An 18,566-nucleotide genomic window follows, 5' to 3' on the forward strand; every position below is an offset into this window, starting at 1 on the left:
ATTCCATTGTGTATATGTAACACATTTTCTTTATCCATTCATCTGTTGAAGGATACCTAGGTTGGTTCCATAGCTTAGCTATTATGAATTGAGCTTCTGTAAACATTGATATGGCTGTGTCACTATGGTATGCTGATTTTAAGTCTTTTGGATATATGATGAAGAGTGGGATGACTGGGTCAAATGGTGGTTCCACTTTAAGTTTTCTGAGAAATCTCCATACTGTTTCCAATAGTGGTTGCACCAATTTGCAGTACCACCAGCAATGTATGAGTGTACCTTTTTCTCTATATCTTCACCAACATTTATTGTTACTTATATTCTTGATAATTGCCATTCAGTCAGGGACCATTTTATTTCACTGACTACATTTGGCAATGTCTGGAAATATTTTGATTGTCATGATTGGAAGGAGGAGTGTCATGCTATTGGCATCTATTTGGTAGAGGCCACAGAGGCTGCAGGGCACAGGACATAAATAGCCTGCAGTGCACAGGATGTTGCTCCGCACTGCCCACCAAAACATAGGGTTATTTGGTCCAAAATGATTAGTACCAAGGTTGGGAAACCTTGTTCTAGAACCTACCCTTATCACCAAAGCTGAGTCAGCATCAATCAGATTTTTGACTGTACACATAGTCCAAATCAATGGCTCAGACTTGGCATTTTCACATGTTAAGTATTTCTTCCTGACAGACTTAGTATCAAATTTTCATAAATATATGTAATCTGGGCTGGGGATGTGGCTCAAGTGGTAGCGCGCTCACCTGGCATGTTTGCGGCCCAGGTTCGATCCTCAACACCACATACAAACAAAGATGTTGTGTCTGCTGATAACTGAAAAATAAATATTAAAAAATTCTCTCCCTCCCTCCCTTCCTCCCTCCCTCTCTCTCTCTCTCTCTCTCTCTCACTCTCAAAATAAATAAATAAATAAATAAATAAATAAATAAATAAATGTAATCTTAAATTTGGAGTTAAAAGTCCAGAAATCCAAACATGTCCAAAGTCAAAATTATATGTATCATTTCTGTTAAATTTAAGTTGCTATAGGTTTTGTTTTTAACTTGCATTAAGTATCCAAACAAATGACCTTTGTCACTGTTCTTTAAAGTGTATGTGAGGGGAATGGATCAGGGGAAACACATGATAGTAATTGATCTTTTTTCTTTCTCCACAGAATGACAGGCAGAGAGTTTTTCTCTCATTTCCCAGAACTCTATCCCTTCCTTCTCAAACAGCTGGAAGCTGTAGCCAGTACAGTGGACAGGTAAAAAGTTTTTCAGAAGCCCATGATGATTTCTTCTGTTAAGAGTTATTTTCTGCCAGGTGCGGTGGTACAGGCCTATAATCCCAGCAGCTCAGGAGGCTGAGGCAGGAGGATTTCGAGTTCAAAGCCAGCCTCAGCAAAAGTGAGGTGCTAAGTACCTCAGTGAGACCCTGCCTTTAAATAAAATACAAAACAGGGCTGGGGATGTGGCTCAGTGGTCCAGTGCCCCTGAGTTCAACCCCTAGTACCACCCCCCAGAATCCCCCATAAAAGAGGGCTTCCAGTCTCATCAGGGCAGTTAGAGAAGTTCATCGTTGCCCTTTCAACCACACCCTATCACTGGTAGTGGGATTTTTAGTATGGACATTAGAACATGTGCCATTATATTCTGCCAGGGGTATTTGCATATTGTGTGAATATATGTGAATAGTCTGTAATAGGAAAATAAAATTATATCAATGAGTTTTTCTTCTGTTTATGATACATTTCCTCATATTAGTAGTTTGTGCAGACAGACTTTGGCCCTAGTATGTTCATGCCTTAAATACATTTGGACACCAAAAGTTTCACATTTCATACTCAAGAGTAGTAGACTCTGCTTAAGCAAATGACTGACTTTGAGAAGAAAATCATGTGCAAGAGCCCAATCCCTGATTTTTCCTAGAGTTTTTTCCCTTTTGATGAATACTAGGAAGATATGAAATGAATGGAGAAAAAAGTGAAAAAAAAAAGGAAAACTCAAAAGAGTCTCACTTCATATACAGAATTAATTAATTACTTAATGAGAAAGGGTTTGAAGATAGTGCCTCAATTATTAAAGTTCAGATCTTTTGTGTACATCCACTTTTTTTTCAGTGATATGGGGCAATTGGACCATCACCCAAGCATGTTCCTGTTACTTTTGGTGCTGGAGAGACTGCACCCCTCCCCGATGGATGGCACCTTTTCTGCTCTCAGCATGGTACCTTTTGTTCCCTTCATTATGAGGTAGTATCATCCTAAGTGAAAATACTGGGGGTGGTCATGGGAATTTTGTGAGGATATTTCAGTTTGTTTTTATTTCAGAAATTATTATATAATAAGAGATGTTAATTAATTAGTTTATGTTTTTCCTTGGGAGGGCTCTTGGATAGACAGGAGCAGGAGGCTTATTGCCCCTGTCCCAGACTACCCTCCAGTGTTTTAGTGGAAGGTTCTTCTCTCATGGGTGCACCCACTGTGTAAGTAGTGTTTTCCTTGGAGACATGCCTGCTAATGGGTGTGTGGTACTGATACAAGGTACTCTTTTGAAAAACATAGCCTGGATATTTGCATTATCCCTGTGTTGAGCTCACCCAGCATGGTGCAGACTTGCTCCTGGCATATAGCCCCTGTTGAGCAGTTCAAGAGGATATCAGGACACCTGGTTCTTCACTTGGAGGAATGTGCTAGGGCATGCAGGGGTGGCTTGTTGATGGCAATGCCATGTAGTACAAGTTCCCACTCATCTCCTTCAAGCTTGGAGTGCCTAAAAAATGAAACATGAACATAGAATATGCATGGAATTCAGAAACAGGCTTTCCTGCTTCGGGAGCCCGTGGCCCCAGTTTTCATTTTGGATTAAACACCACAATAAGCAGGCCTTCAAAAAGTATTCACATTTTCTTGAGAAACACTCTGGAAGCCTATAGTACTGGTTAACTTTTACCTTTCTGCTTACTTCTTGACAAAACGGCAACTTCATTTTATTGTATCCACTGAAAATTGAAATGGACTTGGAGCAGAAGGATAAGAATACCAAACTCAAGAGAGTGTGTTTATTATTTATGTGGTGCTCTGGGTTCTACTTCTGGTTTCACAGAGCCGACTTATGCAGTTTATTGTGAGAAACCATTAAACATGAGATTCTGACGTGTGATTGCTGTGGCCATTTGCTTGCAACAAGTCCTGGCTGTGGCTCTGTTATCTTTGATCACAGAGATGACTCACTCAAGCTGGTTTTGTTTCCTGATACACAAAGTTATCTGTCTCCTTCTTTCAGCATTTGGTGATTCATTTTAGGAATTTGGGTGGTCAGTTTTACTTTCAGGTTCCCTTTTATGACTATCTGAGGGAAAAACCCAAGATATAGTTTTAGAAAGTTAATGTAAGGGGGAAACGCAGAGAATCCCAGTGTACATTACAAACAAAAATATGCCATGGAGGGCTGGAGATGTGGCTCAAGCGGTAGTGCGCTTGCCTGGCATGCATGTGGCCTGGGTTCGATCCTCAGCACCACATATCAACAAAGATGTTGTGTCCGCCGAGAACTAAAAAATAAATATTAAAAATTCTCTCTCTCTCTCTCTCCCCCTCTCTCATTCTCTCTTAAAAAAAAAATATGCCATGGAACTTGGTCATCAGTCTGTGTTGAAAACATTGTTTGCAGGAGTTATTTTTATTTTTATTTTTTTCTATCAGACTATGATGTGTTGGATCCTGGAAGCCACAAATTACTGCATTAAAAATATCTTTCTAAACTTATTTGTTTACATATAATCAGAATGCACATACTACTTATTATCTTAAAAGCAAATATTATATACAACAAAATTGCATTAATATAGAAAATTTAAATACTACTTTGGAGCTACTGTACTTAGTGTGTTTTTAAAAAAAAACAAAAACTAAAAAGACACAAAGTAAGAAGTTTTTAATCATATTGTCCTGATGAAAATGTTGTAGTCAATAGTTGCTTTCTGCCTGAATATAGGTTTATAGTGCACCACCAGAGGAGAAGCTCTGCAGTGGATTCCTTAGTTGGTCAGTAGGCTGGGATTCATTGAGGGTACATGTGTCATAAAGCAATGTTTCTCAAATTTTAAGTTATAAAGATACCACTTGGGAATCTCATGAATTCTGATTCAGTAGAGTCTGGGATGGGCCTGAAAATCTGCCTTTCAAACAGACTTCCGGGTAATATGATCCTGCTGGTCTAAGGACCACACTTTGAGTAGCGGGATTACATTTGGGATATTAAACATCATCAGAGTCATGTACATGGAGACATTTAATAAACTAGACAGGAGTAGGGTCACACTTGGATGTACTTGGTTAGGCTATTTAAGGAGTTTTATAAAAGTAGATTTTGACTCAGGAGTGTAGAATAAGCAAAGATGTATTCTGAGCAGAGAGGTCATTAGAAAAAAGCCTGCTTTTTTTTTTTTTTTTTTTGTTTACCATGACTTCTAGCAAATTGCGCATCATTTTGCTTTTCCAGTACTAAAGGTTAGTTGATTGGGTTGATCAGCCATATGTAATCAGACACACATCTGTGGGATGGTGGTCCATGTCCAAATACACTCTTGTCCCTTGACCAACTACTGTGGTAAATGGAAGGAGCCTAGATTAAAATTAGAATATCCAGTTCTGAGTAGCATCAATTTGCTATAGCAACAACCTATGCTACCCCAAAATGTTCACTGGGGAGATGAACTATAAGTGGATCTTTAAAAAATAGCAAATTTGATAAAATTGCACACATTTGATTTAATGACCTCAGAGAACATTACTCATTAAGAATGTAAAAGATTGATTATGAATCCTATTATTCCAAAGCAATGTTTGTGGTTCTGATGAAGACTGAGCAGTTTTGATTTGGGGTAGCTGTTGAAAATATGGATGTACACATGGGAAATAGGTGGAGTTTTATCTTGATAGCATCCTTAATGGGAACATAAGTACTTAGAAGAGCTCTCATTAGACCCAAGGATACTCTGAATCTAGCTAAAGAGAAAATTTTCAGGTAGTGGGAGTTGCACAGTTGCTTTGACCATACTAAAGTGAATCCTACAATGCAAAGTCTATTAAAAGCCTAACAACAGCTTTTATTTCCCTTGATTTATGTATGCTTACCTGCTATTTCTATTCTCTCTGCATTGCTAAATACCATTTGTATTTTTAGTCCTTTGCTCCACATTTAAGAATATATCCAAGCTTAAGGTTTTTGTTGTTGTTGACTGAAATCTTAGAAATCTCTGGTTTGGATTTTCTAGTTGCGTGTATGTGCTTGCGTGCACACAGTTATAATTGTTGCAACATCTTAGGGACAGAAATAATAATATTAATCCCAACATCTTGTTTACAAATTTTCTTTAATCCAGTGTATTTTATGTGCCTGATGTTTTGCTGGATCCAGGTCCGCAGTCCTTTAATATACTAATATGATAACTCCGATTTAGGACTATTCACCCTTCAGTTGAAATACCACAGAGCATAGTAATTCATGTTTTCAAAGGAAATGTGTCTGGCTTTGTGACACGCTCACTAGTGCCCACTGTCTGGGGCTTTCTAGACACTAGAAGTCTTTTCAGAGACTAAAATGTCTCCTGACATGCATCTTTGAATTCCTTTTCACAGGCAAGTTTCAAGTTTCCCTTGAAGAACTGTAAGAAACCACATATGCCCCAAACCTAGGATCCTGGAGTCTTGAACAGAGCAAAGACCCAGGACTCAAAAGACTGGGTTCTGTCCAGGTTCTGACATTTACTAGTTGTGACACTTGGACAAGGCTCTTTATTCTCTGCAACAGCCTGGTGATCTGTTTGAGGGAGCTGGGGCAGTTGGGAAAGTGGCTCTGTTGCTGAAAACTGAAATTGGAGCATCTGATTAATATCTGTGGAGAAACTCTGTCGTTGCCTTTCATTTGCTTTTGTGGTTGCTTTTAAAAGGTCTTTCCTCCCACCCTCAGCACTACACCTTTGGGCTTATTTTCATTACAAATGACTTTCAGCACCTCTTTTTCCCAATCCATTTTAGTCATTGTTCTCTTAAAGAAGTTTTCAGTGAAATCTACTCTTTTTCTGACAAACACTAAAGTACAAATAGCAATACAGTCTTAAACACATGGTATAGGAATTACCTATAGGGACCTATGTAGTAGAAACTTGTTTAGATGAAATATGAAAATATAGCTGACAAAGAATGGAAAAATACATGTTTTATGTATTTTTGAAATATTTTATGGAAACTTCCTCTCTTATAAGAGAGGAAGGTGGGAATATAAAAATTGAGAAAAAGGATGGGAGAGGAGGGGAGGAGTAGTGGAGATAGGAAGGGCAGCAGAATAGAATAGACATTATGATTGATGTATGTACATTCCATGTATGTATTATATGTCAAATTACATTCTGCTGTCATGTATGACTAAAAAAAAATAAAAATGAATCGTATGGTTAAAAAAAAATCCTCTGCAAGATTACAACCCTCCCCCCCCCCAAAAAAAAGAGTTGATTTTTTAAAGATTGTGTCATTGGGAAGTAATATTGACTCTTGTTTTGTTTTCTTTGAAAGTTATATAATTCAGGTATTACCACTTTAGTCCTTACCCAGGCTATGAAGTGAAACAGCTCATTTTCCACGGTAGTGTGTTGGGGCTTTTGCAGGAGGCAGTAGCTGACTTCTCCTTCTATTTGTGATTGTAACACTGGAAACTCTCCTTCAAGATTGCACATCACATTTCTGTCGGCCATATTCCCAGCATCCTTGTAGATAAATAAAGGACAAGATTTTTTTTTTTTTTTTTTTACAGAGAAATAAAGAAGCAGAGTGGCTACAGCACTGCTGAGCTGGAAGTCAGAAAAGTCCTCATTTTCTGTCCATCTCAGCTCCGGATCACCTCCCCTCCTCTATAGCCTTTGTCATTAAACCTCTTTTCTTGCCATTCATCACAACTGTAATGTGCTATCATGCTCAGTCTCCCCAAGTAAATCTTAATCTCTTTGCACACAGAAATAGTTGTGGGGTTTCTATGTTTTTTTGTGGGTTGTAGTACTTTTCTATAATTTGTTCAGGTTTGGATGCAGAGCTAGACAGAGTCACGTAAAAATGAATCAAATTTTGAAATTGTGACTTTTTGTCTGAGCAGTTGTGTATCTCTGAAGTACACAAGGGATTCCTAGTCCTACTATATTAGAGCCACATTTTGTATCCCACTGGTTACTAGTTATGTAGAAAAGAGGCCCTGATAATTTTCATATTTTACCTGGCTTTTGAGGAGTATTATGTTCTAATATAAGCTCTGACATTTTGTTTATATTGTGACTTCCCCTCTTTGACCCTGTTTCCTTTTCTGTCAAATTAAGATATTGGCCTTGTTGTTACCTAGGTCTGCTCTGGCCTCATGAGCCTGTGACCTGAGACCTTCCTGGACTGTAAACTTCTCTCCCCTGATTGCTTTTTAGGGACTCCTGTGGAAGTCCATCTTTCTGTCCCCTGCTGCATGTTTTAGAGCCATATGAGAGAAGCCTGGATTGATAAGAGTAGGAGAGGGGGTATTTTTTAAATCATAGAATTATAAGTAAGCCAAAACAGGTGGGAAAATCCTCTCAGATTAATGCAGCTTGAATGGAAGACTCATGCAGGAGAGCCCTGTGTGCTTCAGGCTATAGATCAGTGTGATGAGAATAAATAATTCTGCTTATGAAATAGTGCTCCTAAGTTTGCTTATTAAGAAAAATTTTAGAGAGAGGAAGGAGTTGGTAGTATAATGGAGAGAGAGGGCACTTCCTTAAATATATTTCTTCAATATTCAGTTGATAAATGTGTATATGTAATTTACGTAGGGCAACAATGTATCCTTTCAATACATGTATACTTGTATACAGGGTTAATAATCAGATCAGGGTAAGTGGCGTATCCACCACCTTATGTTTCTTTGTGTTGGTAACATTCAAAATCTGAGAACAGACTTTTTCATCCTGCTTTGGCATGTCTCTGCTAATAAACTAGAAACTCCTGAGGCCAGATATAGGTAAACTGCTAGAAAAGAGACATCGTGGCCTATGAGTGAGACCACATACCTGTACCCAGATAAATGATGTGCAAGTGAGCCCAGAATCATGTCAGTAATTTGAGGAAAGTGTAGGATGGGAATGTTATGCCTGGGGCCTACAGAAGGATTTTTCACTAGAAAGGAAAATATTTTATTAATGACCAAACCAGTTGTGTTGATATCAGACTGGATCATTAAATGTATCACTTGCAGAGAACTAGTAAGGATTCCCTAAGAGTAAGTCATGCCTGAGTCACCTCATTGTTAATGGGATTACTAGGATGGTGGATATAGACAGTGCAGCTTTATTTAATATTTGATTTACTTAAATGAAAACAGACTAGATTGCATGTTTATCAAATTTGTGTGTGAAGTAAACATTACAGGCAAGGGAATAGAAAATCAAAATAGTTTTCAAGCATAGGCATGACAAACACAATTTCAGCCTTGTGGCCGTTACCTCTGTGTGGCTATTACTTCTGTGTGGCTGGAGGGGAAGGGTTCAGTTGAAAGCCATATACTCTAGTTTCCATTTAATTTGTGATGTGTTGTTTTTGTTTGATTGTTTATATGTCTGATATAGCCCATAATTGAAAAGTAATATTCAAAATAGCTTTAGATTGATGGGCTGAGACTATCAAGATAACATTTAATAGAGATATGTATCATATTCTGATTTTTTCAATTAAAAATCATACACATGCAAAATGAGGGATATCTGGCTTCATGGAAGTTTTTATGAAAAGTAAACAACAAAAAAGTCTTGTGGAATGGGATTTCCTTGTGACCTGTGACAATTGTAGTGTGACAATTGCCACTTTTTGATAGCAGAGGCAATAATCCCCCTGAACTCTGTTGCTTAAACTAAACCCCACATTATTCTGTTTATTATTCTGCTCTGGGATCCCCATTTTAGAAGGGTCATTGATAAACTAATATTTATCCAGGGGAGGTGACCAACATAAGGAGGAAGCTAAACATCTGGAAATCATTAGAATGGAGAAGACTTAGAGGCAACGTGGTGATTGTCTTTACATACTTGATTGTCTTTACATACTTGAGGGCAGAAGGCACACAATTTCTTTCTTTCTTTTTTTTTTTCCTTCTCGATAAAATAGTTGGAGATTTCAGCTTTTAATATAAAAAAGAGTTCTGTGAAAGTCAGCCTTCTCCATCAAGGACATAAAAATTTTCCTAATGCTGAGCTGTCCATAGTGTTTGAGGAAAACTGATCATACGTTGAGAATATTTTGTGAAGGGTTTCTGCAGTGTGTCTGTATTTGGGTTAGATGACTATCCAAGGCATCTATTTGGGATGTCTTATTTCAAAACAGTGGAACCACTCGGAATTTAGTAGATTCTAAATGGGCAGTGAATTACATGATAGAATCTTCCTTTAATGGAAGCATATTTGATGCATATTTGCAGATTTTTAAATGGATCTTCAGTTTCCCAAAGAAAGGGGTGCAGTTTTTAACGTGGCCTGCAAGGTTATGGTGATCTGCTCCTAAATGGTGCCCTCCAGGAATTAATTCACCTAAATTTAGCTTCTAAATAACTTCTATAACTTTGTTCTTAAAACATTTTTTGGCCTATGTGATGTTATGTCTGAAAAGCATTCCTTATTAATTTAATTATCTTTTTTTTGTGTGTGTGTGGTTGCTATATTTTTCTCTATTCCAGATGTTGGCTTAAGCCACATTTGTTTTCTGAGAAGCATAAGAAATATCTGAGTCTTTGAGAAGTTAGAGATGCTTTTCTGAATTGATTGAAATAGATAACTCTTTGTGGTCCAAACTTACCAGAGGAACTTTTTGAACGGAGATCCCTGCAGAGAGAGTAGCAGAGTCCTCAAGCCTTGCCCATTACAAAAGTAGAAACACTCAAGAATAGGGCTTTCCCAGTACTGTTAATGTAGAATATCCTCTTCCCCCAGCATAGAATTCCCAGACTCCACCCTTCCTGTGGTTACCACTGATTTCCAGGAGGCTTAGGGAAACAGGGTACAGGAAATGAGTCTCCCTACACCATCCTCATTTGCTAAGAGTTGTTGGTGAAAGAAGGAACCTGCTACCTCATCAGTCTGGAAACCCTGACCTCTTGGTTTAAGTAGTGTGACTGTGTGACACCAGGCCAGGCTTTGGGCCAGATGTCAAGGTGAGATGTTCATTTCTGCTCAAGGGGTTTTCAGTTGCTCACTTTTCCTCTTTGCCTATAGACTAAATTGTGCCCACTCTTTTTTTTTTTTTTCACAGACATGTCAATGACCCCAGTGTTGGTTTCTTTGAGGCTGATTGTATCACAGGGACATATATTTGAAATAAAGCCATGAGACTTTGGTGATGGCATTTTAGGACTTAAATAAAGAAGACATAGAAGCAGCGTTTGGAAGGTTCTTTCCCAGTGCTGGTGGAATCACACTGGGCAACTGCCTACTCTGCCTCCTTACTGTGGCTCTGCCTAGTTTTTATTTGGAGAGCTGTGCTTGTGGCCTTCCGAATTCTATGTAGCAGTAGCTGAGGTTCAGCATGTGAAATGAAATCATGTTTTTTGTATTCTATGGCTGTTTGCATAAAAATATATTCTGTTGTCTGACACCAATTTTTTTTCCCCTCTCGGTTCCTAAAGAGGGCCCAGCCAATTTCATCTCTGATGACAGATCTCTTTAAGACCTTTTTCTAAGTATGTCTTTGAGCAAGAGGAATGAGGAGTTCACCTCTTATGGAATGCATTGACAAAGCAAGCTAGAAAAACAAAACTTGTAGGGAAGAGCTTTTCTTAAATGTTATCTGTTACTTTAACAGGCCAATTCAGGTCATGTTAGAACAAGTTATTTGATCTGCAAACAATCTCATTCTTAGGTGAAATTTCTGACAATGATGATAATCTGTGGCCTATTGCTGCCATTCACTCTAAAACTTAGAATCCAATCAGTTGATTGTTGGCTAAACATTCCTTGTGTACTTAGTGGTGTTAGGTCTTGGGCAAAATGCTAAGTAAAGAAAAAGGTCTTCATCCTCAAAAAGAATATCCAGTCTAGCTGGTGAGATAGAACAACAGCCTATAGGCCTGACCATGTATATTAACCACTTCCTTATAGGATATCTATCCTAAGGATAAGGCTTAGTGGGTTCCAGAAAGTCCAGAAAGCTTCCTCAAGTAGCAGAGCAGGGGAAAAAAGGAAATTCAGCTTGCCATCTCGAGGACTTTTAGAAGTCACTCATGGTGATTTCATGTGAGAACAAAGTCAGGCCATGCACTCTGCAGACAGTGGGGCCCAACAAGGGGGAGATTGTGATAGAGCTTTATGATTCATAACTTGGAAGTCATCATAAAGAGCTTTGCTTCCACTTGAACCATGGGTGACCCAAGAAATTCACAAAAATAAATGGCTTATTGTTTAACAGGAGAAACCATTGATATGGAATAAGAACAGTATTTGCCCCAAAGATGGCATTTTACTCTTGTGGGAATACTGAATAGTAATGGGGGAAAGTTTAAATTTAGTAATATTAAAATTTTTAAATGCTTTAGCAATATTTTTCCAAAAGGAACTGTCATTTTCTTGGCCATAAATATTTTCTCAAAAATAGTAGACAAGGTGCTCAGCAGGCATTTTAAATTCTAACTTAAGAATTTCACAGTACCAAGTTCCAAATGCTGACAATATGCAGTTTTTTATCCTATGTAGTAGGGATCATTTTAAGTCCAGAAGTATATATGTATATTTTTCTTTTCAAACAGATATGAATTAGGGAATAAATAGGCAGACAAAGATTAATTATAGTAGGCTTCAAATGAAGACATGGAAAAATAACATTATAATATGTTTTGGTTATCTTTCCCTGACTGGCATAGTTTTTTTCTACTCTGCTTCTGAGTCTTGACCCTTGCTAGACTATAGTAACCCTCCTGCCCAACTTCATTCTCAGGGGACAAGTTCAAAACCCCCACTGGTGCCTGAAACTATAAAGTACCAGATCCTACGTGTACTATGTTTGTTACTATAATACCACACACTATAGCTGTAACTTGAATTGTGGCAGAAAAACTAGCATGAATTTCTTTTTTCTCTCTTTACAGTTTCACAGGGACTACTTCATTTGTTCTTATAAATCTTACCACCAACCTGATTATTCTCTTTCCTTATTAAGTTGAGAACTTCTACTTTTTAGGAATCATCTTATCTTGGGCATATCTGAATTTCAAGCATCACTGTTGTTATGACTTGAACACAAGCACTCATTACTGCCATGGTCAGTCTGATAAGTGAGGTGGCTGGCTGTTCACAGGTGGGTAGCATCTATATTGTGGATATGCTGTACAAAGGGCTGACTCATGTCTCTGGTGGAACAGAGCAGGGTCGCATGAGATTTATTCATGCTATTCAAAATGGTACACAAACTAAAACGTATCAATTGTTTATTCCTGGAATTTTCCATGTGGTATTTTTGGGCCATGGGTAACTGAAATTGCAGAAAGCAAAACCTTAGCTAAGCAGGGACTCCTTCATTTATAATCTAGTTAAAACAAGCTTCATTAGTCACATTGGCTGGACTAGATGCATTGTGACCTGCATGCTTTTGCTTGTTCCTCCTTAGCTTATTTTTCTCACTCACCTGGAACATTGAGACATTCCGCTGCTTGTCTCCCTCCAAGCCAGTTACAGACATCCTCTTTTTTATAGTATATGTTCTCTTTTTTATGTTTATGATCAAGAAGTTTATTTATTGGCATTGGAGAATGTTTGCACTATTGCATGACTACATGAATTGAAAATATGTAAAATATATATGAAATTGGATGGACCCCTCTCATGAAAGAGAGAAAAGAGTAAATGGTCATAGGTCAGCATTAATAAGCATTTGTTTTACCATGTGTTCTCATCTCACTTGAATTTGTGACCATTCTTCATCACCATTAAATATATTTACTGAGGGCCTGTTCTGTGCCCTTGTCTAACATCCTGGGTCTCATCTCTTGTTTGAAAGAGAAGAGAGGTCTGCAGTCCATCTTCTGTGGTCAGATGTTAGAAAAAGTTCTGTGTTCATAGGCTCCTACTTCCTCCCCTCCTAATCATTCCTCAGACTACTGCAGCCAACTCCTTCTACCACTGCGCTGAAACTGTATCTAGAAAGGTGAAATTGTAGTGACCTCCTAGTTAAAAAAGCCATTGGATGCTTTGCAGTCATCTTTTTTGATTTGTATCTGGAGTTGACACTATTGCAAACTTCCTTTCATATGATACTCTTTCCTCAGTGACCTTCTCTGGCCACTTCTTTCTGCTTCCTCCTGTTGCCTTTCAGACATTGATGCACCTCTTTGTCTTGCCCTCAGCCCACTTCTTTTTCGATCTTATGCACTCTGGAGTTGCCACACACCTACACTGATAAGTCAATTCTAGATCTGGAACTCATAGAATCAAATGAAGCTTGCCCCCCTGCCCCCCACCAACTGGGAATTAAACCAGGGGTACTCTACCACTGAACCACATCCCCAGCCCTTTTATTTTATTTATTTATTTTTTGGAGACAGGATCTCACTGAGTTGCTTAGGATCTTACAAAGTTGCTGAGGCTGGCCTCAAACTTGAAATCCTATTACCTCAGTCTCCCAAATCACTGGGGTTATAGTGATATACCACCTATTGGACAGCTTCTTCTGCCTGTGCCACAGGCACCCATAAGTTAGCAGTTTCAGTTACCTTGGCACACTGAGGGCTGAACATCCAGTCCTCTCCTCGTCACATGTAATGCCTGACATCACACTCCATCCACCTGGCAGAAGTTCCCTTCTCCAAAGAAAATGATGGAATCTGGACTCAGAGGCTTCTCCACCGTAACTGACTGCTCATGCTTGCTCGGTTTTCTTTTCTTTTCTTCTCTTCCTTCTCTTCCTCCTCCTTCTCTTCCTCCTCCTTCTTCTTTCTCTTCATTTTTTTGTCCCTCTAGTGCTGGGAATGGAACCCAGACCTGATGCCTGCTAGGCACTGTACCTCTCAGGGCCACTCCACCACTGAGCTACACGCCCACCCCTCCTGCCTACTCAATAACAAAGAAACATTTGTCTTTAAAAATATATATATCACTTTCTTCCCAAAGCCCTTTAGGGAGTGTGAAATGATTTTTTTTTCTTATATTGATTATCATCAGTTTGAGGTAGCAAGTGGCAGGCATTGGTAACTTTCTTTGGAGATAAAAAAAAAAAAGATGACACTCCAGAGTCCAGAAGGAATAAATCTAATGTGTCCACAGTGAAAAAATGACTGTGGAAGGAATCAGGGACTATGAGTCACTCACTCAACAGATATTTATTGGGAACATCAAAGTGTCAGGCACTAGAAAAATGCAGTGTTGAGTCAGACCCAGGGTTCTGTCATGATGTGCTGTGACACTTCTTGTCCCTATCTTTTGTACTCTGATTTTTTTTTCATCCTAATTAGTGATTAATGATAACAATTAGCAAATGTTTACCATGGGCCAGGCACTGTTTTAGAACCTTACACATACTAACTCATTTAATCATCACAAAAGTCACTGTGAGCTTATTATCATTGTTATTATTACTGAGGGAGGGCAAAGGCTGGGCAGAAGAAAATTAGAAATATGCCCTACCTCAGTCTGCTGGTAAGTGATAAGGCATGGATTTGAATCCAGGTGATCTGACTCTAGAACCCATCTGCCATTGTCTTGGCTATCCTAACTCCTCACCCCATAGCAAGTCCTTCCACTAGCTATCCATGATGCTCTGTGATGTAAGACAAGCTAGTTCTCCACGTGCCAGAGTTAACCTGTGGTTTTAAATAACAAATATTTAGACTTTTCTTTCTTGAAACACTTGCCCCCTTGGGCATTGCATTGGCAGTGGTCTCTTTTTCTAATCTGAAATCCACAGAAAAAGAAGAAAAAGTTGCAGTTAGGTCCAAGTGGTTGTGACAGGTTGCTAAATAAAACCGGCTTAACTGAAGTTCTGAGAATTTCTTACAAAAGAAAATTTCCTTAGTATAGGAAATCATGGGTCATTGCAGTTATAAGTGTCTTAGTAAATAGAAAATGTGGCTTGAGGCTAAGAAGCATAAAATCTTAATGAGATTATTTGTGGGTTGCTATTTATGCATACCTTTTAAACCATTAAAAAATGTTTCCTATCTGTCTTCAGTGTGTCATGTTAAGTTTCCACTTTTGAAATCTTACATAATTTTTGAGAATCTCCAGAGTTGCTAAAAGGAAAGAAAAAAGCAATAGTAACAAAAATTTATGTAGAATTTGAATTTACAAAGTACTTTCACATACAGTAACCTTTCTGATCATCCCTGTTTTTATTCTCTTAGAAAATAGAATCACAAGGCTTTCAATGAAAATTTATAAAATTACCTATGTTTTCTTATATGGTAATTCTGAACTGATTTGGAAAAACTCAAATCTGAATCAGTGATGTGTTTAAATTACTAATGTTACTCCAAATTGCAGGTAGTAACTTTGGGGAACTTCTCTGACAGATACATGGCAGGAGCATTTGGCTGACCGTAAGGTCTATGAAGTGGTTAAAACCTCCTTTGGTTCCTTAATTTTGAGTTTTCCTTGTGCTTAGTCCCACTTCCCTCCTTCACCAACTTGAGGTGAGGGCACACTGAGGGCGAGGTAGGCTCCTCTGAGGCTTTTGGCAGCAGGGAGAACACTTGGCTAGGCCATTTTGCCCCGACTACCAGCTACAAGAAATCAAAGATTTCTGTCAGCTGTAGATGAAAACTCTTAGACACATAGGAAAACTTTATATTTCTATATAAATATCGTGTGTGTGTGTGTGTGTGTGTGTGTGTGTGTGTGTGTGTGTGTATAGTTGTAGATCGAAACAATGCTTTTGTTTTTATGTGGCGCTGAGGATTAAACCCAGGGCCTCACACTAGGCAAGCACTCTACTACTGAGCCACTACCCCAGCCCCCATAGGGAAACTTTAGTTCAGTCTTAGAATGAAAATTAGGCATGACCCTAGTAGTGAGATTTTCCTGCTCAGTATATAAAGTGAGAGCATTAATAAAGTATATATTTGTATGAAAGGTGCTGCTCTATAAATAAATCTGCTCTTTTTTGATTATTAGAACTGTACAGGAAGAAGTCATCTGTTTTGGCACAAACTATGGAAATATATCTAGGTAGCCAAGGAAAAACTGAATTGTTACTGAAGGATGTGTCACACAGAAAAGAAATAATTTTCAAAGCAGTGGCTGGAAACTATTTTCAAACATGAATCTAGGGAGTCCCTTGAGCTGTCTGTGTGGGTGATGGGTGAGTAGTATTGGTTTGGTTCTTGCCGGGCTACTTATTTATTTATTTTCCCACAAAGACTCCTTCTTTCCTGTGAAATGAGAGTTGAAGGTGCAGCTCCATTTCGGTGTAGATTAAACAAAAAGTAGAATTCATTTATACTTACTATAACTTGTATAAATCTAGTGAAGAGAAACAGGTTTTCTTGCTAAGCTTCAGTATTATATAATTAATATAATACAATTATTTTCTTTAACCTTTTTTTAAAAACTACATGATTTAAGATATTTAAGAATTTAATTCATAAGAGATTGAAACTGGACATAGGAGAAAGACTAGAGAAGGATCAGCATTCTGCTACCTGGTTGAACACATCTCTAAAGTGGCAGCCTTAGAATACCATGTCCTGATAGAACTCCCTATTGAAAGCCAGCCAGCAGAGCCACTTCTTTATGCCCTACTCCTTACCTGAAGCACTGTGAATTGTCACCAGGGCCCTGAGTATGAACATAGGTGACTCCACAGGATTGCTACTCAGCCTGACAGAAGGGAACTAGTGTCACTGGGCAATCCACACTCTGATTTAGAAACCCCAGGCTGTGGGTTTGGAATTGGCCAGATACCCTGGCTCAACCTTGAATAAATATTCCTGAGGCCTAAATAGGATAGGGAATTCAAAGCCCTATTTTTCCCAAGTTCTTCCATAACCAATCCATGGCTGCTTGTTGTGAGATTTAAGTGGAGAGGCCATGTTTTGGAGGGGAAACAAGGCGTCATTCTTTACTATAAATTAATTCTCCCATAGCAGTTCCCTTTTCTCTTAGAAGTGAAACCATTAGAGGGGCCAGATCAAACCCACTCTAGTCATTGACCAGGGCCAGCTTTATCACACACCCTGCCCAATGTAGTAACAACCTGTGTGAAATGACTTGAGAAATCTTAGGCAGTGCCCTCTCCCCACCCAGATATCTCAAATGCAGCCTTCATCTTAAGCCAGGTCTTAAAGACCCAGGTAGACTTTTATTCTTTTAGTATTTGGATTTCATCCCTTCTAAGAAAATGGACATCACAGTGGGAGGTAAATGACTTTTATGTTATTATAGTCACTTATGCCATGATATAAATTAGTTTAAGTTTCTTTGGTTTTGAAAGAAAGATAATTAGATGACTATGGGGAGAAGGTGCAGAATTGGAACAAAGGCGGGAAGCACAGTCATCACTCTTGTGGCCTGGCTGAGGACTCTGTGACTTCTTTCCCATTAGAACTTGCTTCTATGCTTTCAGGGAAACAGGGCATCCTATTTTCCATTTACTTCTCCCTTCTGTCAAACAAAGACTTGGAGGTCTTTTTACGGCTTTGACTCTTCCTTACCCCTTCTAGATGTAGTTCCATTTCCTTTCCAAGATGAAAGCATGTCTTTGTCCCCTTCCAGAATAGTTCCAGGCAGCAGAACATAGTGAATCCTTCCAGATAAAGAGGATGCTGATAAAATGCCAGATTGTTATCAGAGAAGCAAAGTGAGGGGAGTCAAGTCCCTACCATTAATTACCTCATTACAGCTTTGTTTATATCCTGTTCATTTGGGGCATGTTTTTCTTGGACAGTTTCTTGTCTGTGTTCTGAACTGCAGTCTGAAGTTTGCAAAACTCCCAAAGGTCAGGAAATAGTGGGTTCCTTCTTTGCTTAATGGCAAGGAAGAGAAGATCAAAGTTTCTATCTTCATCTGGAAGGAAATAGACAAATGCTTGGTTTGGGCAGCCTATTCCTCACCTCAGTAGATAACTATACTGTGCTGATTGAGCTCTGGCTCTGAATATTGAGGAGGTTACCTGGAAATAGAATGGCATTTATCTCTGTGAAGCCATGAGCATCAAGCAGTGATTGACTGTATATCCAGACATTGAGGCTGGAGTCCAGTTGAATCTAAAGTAATACTACTTGGTAGTTTTAGTAAATATACTTGATGCCACTGAACTGTATTCCTAAAAATGGCTAAAATGGTTGACAAAGTTATGTTTCTTTACTAAACAAGTTCATATCTGACCTCATGTTTTATTCGGTTTGGTCTGCAGCCAAACCCATCTTTGCTAACAAGACTATGGACATAATTCAACCCACCCTCTCAGCTCACTGGTGATGTGGGCTTCTGAAGACCAGAACATTGTGTTTTTCATAAGACAAAATCCTACAAGCATGTTATCTGGTAATATACCTGCAGTACGAATTTGAAGAATAAAAGAA

The 18,566-nt window shown here is 38.6% G+C and overlaps 1 protein-coding gene across 1 annotated transcript in view; it reads left to right on the forward strand.

Moving 5' to 3' along the window:
- Nucleotides 1-18,566, forward strand: part of LOC144372805 (transport and Golgi organization protein 1 homolog) — a 173,988-nt gene that overhangs the window by 58,744 nt on the left and 96,678 nt on the right. Inside the window, exons 4-5 of the mRNA XM_078036047.1 lie at nucleotides 1,181-1,270; nucleotides 2,126-2,257. The gene's annotated coding sequence lies outside the window, so the exon portion shown is untranslated. The remainder of the gene's footprint in view (nucleotides 1-1,180; nucleotides 1,271-2,125; nucleotides 2,258-18,566) is intronic.

The sequence above is a fragment of the Ictidomys tridecemlineatus genome, unplaced genomic scaffold, assembly GCF_052094955.1.
Source record: "Ictidomys tridecemlineatus isolate mIctTri1 unplaced genomic scaffold, mIctTri1.hap1 Scaffold_164, whole genome shotgun sequence".
Lineage (NCBI taxonomy): Eukaryota > Metazoa > Chordata > Mammalia > Rodentia > Sciuridae > Ictidomys > Ictidomys tridecemlineatus.